At 43.8% G+C, this 8,707-nt stretch overlaps 1 pseudogene; it reads left to right on the top strand.

The window, feature by feature from the left end:
* The first annotated feature begins 2,794 nt into the window (after positions 1–2,794).
* LOC132374368 (H-2 class II histocompatibility antigen, E-S beta chain-like) lies at positions 2,795–8,504 on the top strand (annotated as a pseudogene).
* The last annotated feature ends 203 nt before the right edge of the window (positions 8,505–8,707 follow it).

Below are 8,707 nucleotides of genomic sequence, written 5' to 3'. Positions count from 1 at the left end.
TGATTTGGGCACTTGGCTTTATTACATTGTTAGGTTAAGTGCTACAAATGTACCTTCAAGACCCTCCGTTCCATGTAGGTTGCCTCCTATAAGCCCCTTTCTCTCTGCGTTTTCTGGAGGTGCCATTAAACTCAGTCATAGCATCAGGAGACAAACGTGAAAAACATTTTCACTTAGGTTAAATTATTGACTAACTTTCAATTTCCTCTGGTTTATTGGAGACATTCTTATCTGTAAGGAGGTATGGACTATACTCTCCATACAAGTTATAATTCTGTCACATCATCGGTTACCAGGGGTGCTGTTCTTTCAGTTGTCCGCAGAATCATAGAAGTTTTCAGTGTTGATGTACCTGAAAAATCAAAGTGCCTTGTTTTCAACTGTACAAGTTAAGTAATTCCCCCAAATCTACAACACTAAATTACGATGCAAAAAAGGACCAGATTAAAGGTCTCCTAAAATGCAATAATTTTCTCTCCACTTCCTCAATTCCTCACACACTCACACATATATTTGTCAAAATATCTCTATCTTCAAGTAAGAGAAATGATGTTCCTAAAAGGCTCAAACGTGTGACACACCACTGACCAGCACAGAACTGGCTCACAGTAGGAGCCCAATTAAAATGTCTCAGATACAACTGGATCAAACCCTTAAAGTACTAAATTAAAACAGTCCTTTTAGTGAAGGAAATTCTAAGTTTCAGAAGAGGACCTTCATATTGAATCTCTGACCAGCAAATGATGATGTTATTCATCTCTGATGTTGACTGGTTTTTCTAACACTGAGATCACCCAATCCAGGACCAACGAGTTCATTGGTTAGTATTGTTTGGTCATGTGGATTGAGGAACATCCTAGTCCTCACTGAGTGACACTTACCTGCTCTCTCACGCTCTGTCTTCTCCTGTTCCCCTGCATGATGTGTCTGTGGTTCACTGGATGGCAGCTCTGACAGTGATATTGATGGTGCTGAGCACTTCCCTCACTTGGGCCAGGGACACCTGAAGTAAGCACGCACCTTGTGGGGGTGAGCTATAGTGGGTGGGAGAAGAAAGGGAGTTACCTTTGTCTCTGTGTCCAGACCACGTCCCTTAAAAAATTGTGACATTTTCTTCAGTCATCACCTATCTTTGTCACATGGATCCTCCATTCCTTCCACAGCAAAAGGGCCTTGGATGCCTGCCTTCTGAGTGCTGCTTAAGGTGCCCCCATATATATGGGATATTTCTTCTCAACTGTCTTCCAACAAAACCTCTCCAGCCTTACATCCCATTCCCTCAGGATCTTAAGAGGATTTAGAAGTAAAGATGTCAGAATAATTCCACGTCATGCAATTCCCTGTATTATGTTGAGTTATGTCAGAAAAAGGAAAAGTTTCTCTGAAAATTTTACAGGGAATCTCGAGGAATTAGAAAGATCTCTCCTACAAATCCTGTGTTATATCCTTAACAGGATCTATGATGTTGCTGTCTCTCCCTAATATGTGAGACTATCAAAGGGCATCCCTCATTATATGTTTTCCTATCTCTCTGAACCACAATGTTTAAATGTCCTGTATCCCTGTCCTGGAGGTTCTCTGACAGAAGTTGGAGTTAGTTTTCTCTCTATTTCTCCTGGGTAAAGCACCCTGGAGCTGAATCATGGATTCTTAGTACTTGGAATGACCCTGTAGATAAGGAGCATCTATGGGGTGTTCTTTGATGCCTTAAAGAACTTAAGACATCTTCCGAAAACCAGACATAGGTTAGTGTTCTTTATAAATCTATTTTGAATCTTTCTACATGATTAGTTTCTCCTACATCTCCCCATTCTCTGGCCTGAGCACATGTGAAGGGATTCAACAAGTAGAGAATAAATTATAAGAAATTCTGTTTTTGTAAGTTAAAAGTAGTCAAATATCAACATTTTCATATGGTAACCCATGAGCCCTGAGTAGGGTCCTGAGAATGTGAAGGTTGTTTCCATCCCATTGGGCTGAAAGCCAATAAGCAACTCAAGGGAACTCATTGGCCTATCAGGTCTTGGCCCCAAATTTCATAGGTTCATTAATAATGCCCTTTGATTTCCTTAATTAGTCATGTTTGGTGTCCTCTCCTTCTGTTTCTTCCCTATTCTTTCCTCAGCTATGTCATCACCATTACTGAAAATCCCCAAAGTTTGCACAGACCCTTAGCACTATAACAGATCAATCACCTTTTCCTTTCCTGTGAATGTTTCTTCTAACTAGTAGGAGGAGAAAAGGAAGTTTGCCTGAATTTCTCCCAGGAAATGAAAAGAATATCATGTGTCATCAGAATAAAAGAGTTTTGGAGCTGAGCCCTTTCTTGCTTCCCAGGATTCCCACAAAAATCCATTTCCAGAACACTGGGTTTATTCATTTTGACCACAAATATTTGTTTGTTTGTTTTTCTGAGCAACTATTATATACTGGGCTCTGTTCTTGGCTCAGAGAATTCTATTTGAATAACATAAGAAAGTCCCCTACTGTCATGGACTTACCTAATGACAAGAGAGGAAGACAACAACCCAATAAACATTTAACAAGGAAAGACATTTCAGAGAGCAATAAGTACTCTGAAAAAATACATCAGGGTTATAGAACAGAGAGAATTGTATTCACCTGACTTCAGTTCAAGTGTCTAGGGAGCTCTCCATGAAAAGGTGACACTCAATTGAGACATAAATGATGAGAAGCCAGACACATGAGAGATCTGAGGGACAAGTGCTCCAGGGAGAGGGAGCAGCGGAAAGGACGAAGTGTGGGAAGATCTTTGCTGTGTTTAAGGGACAGGATGAAGGTTAGAGTGACTGAAGCAAATCAAGAAGGTTGGGGAGTGGAAAAAGATGAGGTCGGAGAGGAAGTCAGGAGCCAAATCGTATTAGGCTCTGATGGCCATGGTGAGAACTTTGACTTTTATTTACAGAGATACGTGAAGCTCCTGAGAGATTATAAGGAGAGTCAGTCTGTTTATTTTTAAAAATAATCCTAGCTACCACGTGGAGACTGGATTCCAGAGGTTCACAAGTGGAGTCAGGGACACCATTTAGGAACATGGTAGAATTCTCCAGGGCAGATGTGCTTGTGGCTTCATTTAGTGTGGTAGTGACAGAGACAATAGTAAAGATAAAGTGAACAGATTTGGGGTGGACTGTTGTGTGGCTTGTTATTTTTTAACTTTGCCATGTGACAGGGAGGTATTAGAGAATTCCTGGATAGTGAGTAGACCTGGTCTGATCCAGAGCACACTTCTCTCTGGCGTCATTTCTTTTTCTTTTTTTAACATCTTTATTGGAGTATAATTGCTTTACAATGGTGTGTTAGTTTCTGCTGTATAACAAAGTGAATCAGCTGTACGTATACATATATCCCCATATCCCCTCCCTCTTGCATCTCCCTCCCACCCTCCCTATCCCACCCCTCTAGGTGGTCACAAAGCACAGAGCTGCTCTCCCTGTGCTATGCGGCTGCTTCCCACTAACTATCTATTTTACATTTGGCAGTGTATATATGTCCATGCCACTCTTTCACTTCATCCCAGCTTACCCTTCCCCCTCCCCATGTCCTCAAGTGCATTCTCTACATCTGCGTCTTTATTCCTGTCCTGTCTGACATCATTTCTAAGTGAAGGTCTCTACTCAAAGTCTGGGGTCCTGTTCTTTTTCTGTAAACTGTCTATATGAGAATGTTATTTCTTCTAACTTTCTCCCTTACTGAGGGTAATTGACTACAGAAATAGAGAGTTCTACATCTGGCCAAGGCTGGTAATTTGATGCCTACTGGTATTATTGGGTGCAGGAGACAAAGTTAGAAAATGAATTTGTTGGGGCTTTGAATAGGAATAAAATCTCTGCGGCTGTAGTTTTCTACTATAGATAAGTAGTGGACCAGTGGCAGAGAAATGAAGAAGGAAGATGATTTGAAGAATAAATTATATGTCTTTTTAATTGGCTGGCAAGGCAAAGAAATAAGTAAGCCATATTCGAATTTATTTCACTGGAAACATAGCTCTCCACTGGGGCTGGATTCTTGAAAACTAGAAATTTCATATAGGAACAAGATTTTCAACAGATATAATATTGGCAAAACTTTTAATGTAATTCTCAGTGCTCCATAATTAACAGTGACTTTTGACCACAGGTTTTCAGATGGTTTATACTAGTGGAGCTCATCCAGTGACAGATCACCACTCCTTCCCCCTACTCCTTGACCCCCGAATATTTGGCAATATCTGGAGCCATTTTTGGTTGTTACACTGAAGGTTTCTTCTGACATCAAGTGGGTAGAGGCCAGGGATGCTGGTAGACAGCCTACAATGTACAGAACACACCCCCTCACCTCCAGATACGTATTTGATCTCTTACCTCATCAGGTCAGATTTGCCAAGTGAATTATGGCACCAAATTTTAAAAAATTTGGTTTTCTGAGCTATCTGGATTTGGAAATGCAGAAAAGAAAAGGTAGAAGTGTATTGGGATCATGGTTTTAATTTCCTTAAAATTCTTCAAAAGTTTCCCATTACATTTAGCATAAATTCAAAACCATAACATCACCCATAAGCCTTTTAAGTACCTGGCTTCTGTGATTTTTCAGTGGAATCTTTTACCCCCCTTCCTCACTCTCTGTGCTTAGTGAAATGTTTTCTTCTGGTTTCTTGCAGAAGCTCTTCATCTCTTTCAAGCTTTTACACATGCTACTACCTTTACCTGAAATATGCCTTCTTTTTCTCCCAAACATACACCCCCCCACACATCTTTCCCTCACCCCACATCAACTTAACCTTTCATGTCAAATTTTTTTTTAAATTGAAGTATAGTTGATTTACAATGTTGTGTCATGTCACATCTTAAATGTCATTCTACAGAGACTACTTCTCTGACACCCTAATATTAATTATTCTCTGTTCTAGATCTCCATGCTTTTCTTGTGACATTTCTGGCTCCTGTATAATTAATTCTTGTGTGGTTGGGTTTTGTCCATCACTTTCACTAAATTTTATGCTCCTAGAAGGTAGGGGAGATGTTTGTTTTTCCTTCTGTGGAATCCCGGGGGCAGCAGCACAGGCTTGGCACAAGGTCAGCACTAGGTAAGGAAGTGTTTCAGGAACAGCTAAAGGGTGGTGGGGTGAGAGGAGGAAGCAGAGAGTGTTTTTCTGGTGGAGGCATGCAGGAGGAGGTGGTGATGGGGCAAATCCTGGTCCCGCTCAGGCTTGGAGGTCCCCAGCCAAGTACAGAGCCGACTGCATCCCAAATGCCTTAGGATCAGAGAGGTCTTCTCCCACCACCATGGTCTCGCTTGACCCTGCAGATCAAAGATAAACCCGTGGGGTGCTTGTAGTTGGGGGTGCCAGTGGAGCTAATGAAGGGGGTCCTAGTGCTCCCACCCGCGCTTGAGCTCCCCTCGTTGGTGGGTGTAGCAGTCAGTCATTTCCCAGGAGCCCGCCCAGTGACCAGATCCTTCCTGTCCTCACAGCAGTTTTCATACATGAGTTTAAGGCGAGTGTCATTTCTCCAACGGGATGGAGCAGGTGCGGTTCTTGGCCAGATACACCTACAACGCGCAGGAGGATATGCACTTGGACAGTGACGTGGGGGAGTTCACGGCGGTGACCGAGCTGGGGAGGCCGGACGCTGAGTCCTGGAACCTGCAGAAGGACTTCATGGAGCAGAAGCGGGCCAAGGTGGACACGGTGTGCAGATCCAACTACTGGGGTATTGGTAGCTTCACGAGGCAGCAGCGAGGTGAGCCGAGGCAGGCGGGTGGCCAGGGGGAGGCGGTGTGTGTGTGTGTGTGTGAGAGAGAGAGAGAGAGCGAGAGAGACAGAGAGACAGAGACAGAGAGAGACAGAAACAGAGACAAAGACTCAGTCTGGGTGAGCGTTGGATTGTGAGCATTACATGTTGCGAAAGTTACTGTGAGAGGGTGAGACAAGGAGTGAGTCTCACAGGCTGTCGGGGAGACAGTGTGTGACCTTGTCAGTGTGTGATTGTGACAGGGGAGAGAGCATGTGGTGCGAGGAGGGGGCCTGGGGTCTGGGAGGACTGGGAGGGAAGGGAGGTGTGGGGGGAGGGATGCAGGAAGGATGGATGGTTCTAGGCAGCCTTGGTGGTGCTGTGGGAAAGGTGAGGTGGGAGAAAGGGGGAGGGGAGATGGAGGAATACTGATTGGGGTGGTTGGTTAGGGAGGAGGGAAGGGAATTTAAGTGTCTGTGGTTGTGCTACCCAGAAAAGAGCTTTGGAACTTGGACATTTATGGAAAGGTGTGGTAAAGGGGCTTCAGCACCTGATCTTCCTGGACAATGGACCTTTTGCTTCATGTCTGAGTCTTTTGGTTCTATGGTCAGGGGAGAAACTTTGACTCTGGGTGTTTGACTCTAGGTCAAAATTTTATCCTCTGCTCATGCTTCAGCTGCATGACTCATGGTTTTGTTCTGTGGTCTCTGAAAAAAACCTCAGTATCTTGCTAGAAACTGAATAGTTTCCAAACCAGTTTGGAGCTGGTTCTGGGATTACACAATTATAAGAATTTTTTTTTTTTAATTAGTGACTTTCCTTCCTGCTTTCCCTCTCCTTCAGGACTCAAGTTTTTCTTGGGATTCAACTCATAGAGTTAGAGATTCACCTGTGTCTTTCCTTCTTCCTGGGGTAGAACATTTTCTGAGGTGTTCTAAGGTGTGAGTGCCTGGAGACAGCTTTCCCAGGATTTCATCCTCTGTCTCCACACACACCCCCTGCTGTTCCCTAATTTATCCACACTGCTTTCAATCATATTTTCTTTCAAATTAAACAAGGGTAATAAATAGCTCTGATATATTGAAGGCTAAATTCCAGTTATTGTTTTACATACCTTAGGTGCATTAATCCTCACATAATGCTAAGAGGTAAATTAAGTATAATTATCCCCCTTTATAGGTGAGAAAGCTGAGGCACAGAAGAATGTAAAAATTCTCCCAGGGTCAATCACTAAGAAGGAGAGCCTGGATTTAAACCTAGGCAGTCTGACTTCAGAAATTATGCTTTTAATTAATACACTATATGCCTTGCAAAGGTTTGTAAACACTTCCATTTAACAATGAATTACTATTCATACTATGAAACACACACACACACACACACACACACACACACACATTTCCTCAACATCTCTCAAATCTAATGGACCCATGCTGTAAGAATTAAAGTCAAGGCTTATGGCACTAACTCCGAAAGTTGGGCCACATGGCCAGCCTGGCCTACCTGAGACTGCAGTGTGGTCTGGAGACTGATGGTAGAAAGGCAGCCAATCAAGGAGACTTACTCTGTCTCCCTCACTTAACCCCTCTACCTTTTCTCTCCTAGTGGCGCCTACAGTGACTGTGTATCCTGCAAAGACACAGCCCCTGCAGCACCACAACCTCCTGGTCTGCTCTGTGAATGGTTTCTATCCAGGCCACACTGAAGTCAGGTGGTTCTGGAACAGCCAGGAAGAGGAGGCTGAGGTGGTTTCCACAGGCCTGATCCCTAATGGGGACTGGACCTTCCAGACCATGGTGATGCTTGAAACAGTCCCTCAGAGTGGAGAGGTCTACACCTGCCATGTGGAGCACCCCAGCCGGACGAGCCCTCTCACAGTGGAATGGAGTGAGAAGCTTTCTGACCTCATAAGTTCCTCAGCCACCAAGGAGGGGGCTTTGATTACCACTGTCAGGTTTCTCCTCACCCTGCACCATATTTTTATTTGCTTCATGTTCTTCTGTTTTTCAGCACAAGTTACTGGGGGTAGCCCTGTGATATCCTGTGATAGAAATCCTCTGATAGTTTGTAGATATCCTTTGATAGTTTCTATAAATACCTATACCCACTGGTGAGACAATTCTGCCTGGCAGGCAGAGAAGGGGTGTCCCTGTCCTGAGCCTCCATGATATCACAATTCATGGTCACCCCATTGCCCAAGGCACCAGTCCCCTGCCTCGGGCTGGGCTTGCACTTCTGACACTGTTGCTCTGAGATGTTCACTGTGATCTGAGAAGGGGCACATCCTCTACAATGCAGGGACCTTCCTGACATGAGGGGAGTCCAATCTCAGCTCTGCCTTTTATTGTATCTGTCACCCTAGACAAGCTCCTTAACCTCATTCAGCCCCAGGGTCCTCATCTATCAGATATTAAAGTCATGTGGCCTTATGTCAGGGCTGTAATATTTAAATGAATTCAGTGCCTTAACCTTGAAGCTACTCAGTGTGATTTTAAAATGTTTTCCAAGGAATGGACAATTACTCTATTTCTTCCAGGGAAGCCTTCTTTCCCCATTCTCAAAGCTCTCAGTCTTAGAGACTGAAATAGAGATGTTGGATTTGGGATAAGAATCACTAAAACTAGCTTCTTTTCCCAGGGGCACAGTCTGAATGTCAGTCAGAGAAAGATGCTGAGTGGAACTGGGGGCTTTGTTCTGGGTCTGCTCTTCCTTGGGGTGGGGCTGTTCATCTACTTCAGGAATCAGAAAGGTAAGGAACCTGTTGGCAGCTGAGACTCCCAACAGACGTTTTGGGGAAGAAATCTGACTTTGCTCGGTTAGTTCTCTGTATATCAATGACCCCGTATAAAGTCTTTCTTTACCTAGTTGACCTCAAATTTCCTGGAAATCCAGAAATTGACAGTCCATGGTTAGCTGTGGTTGAAACATAAAAGGTGATGGCCTGCAGAGATAAGAAAAAGGTTAACGTGCATGGA

Source organism: Balaenoptera ricei, chromosome 11, assembly GCF_028023285.1.
Source record: "Balaenoptera ricei isolate mBalRic1 chromosome 11, mBalRic1.hap2, whole genome shotgun sequence".
In the NCBI taxonomy this organism is placed as follows: Eukaryota; Metazoa; Chordata; class Mammalia; order Artiodactyla; family Balaenopteridae; genus Balaenoptera; species Balaenoptera ricei.
Note: the sequence above shows the minus strand (reverse complement) of the source record. Positions and strands in the feature narration are given on the sequence as shown.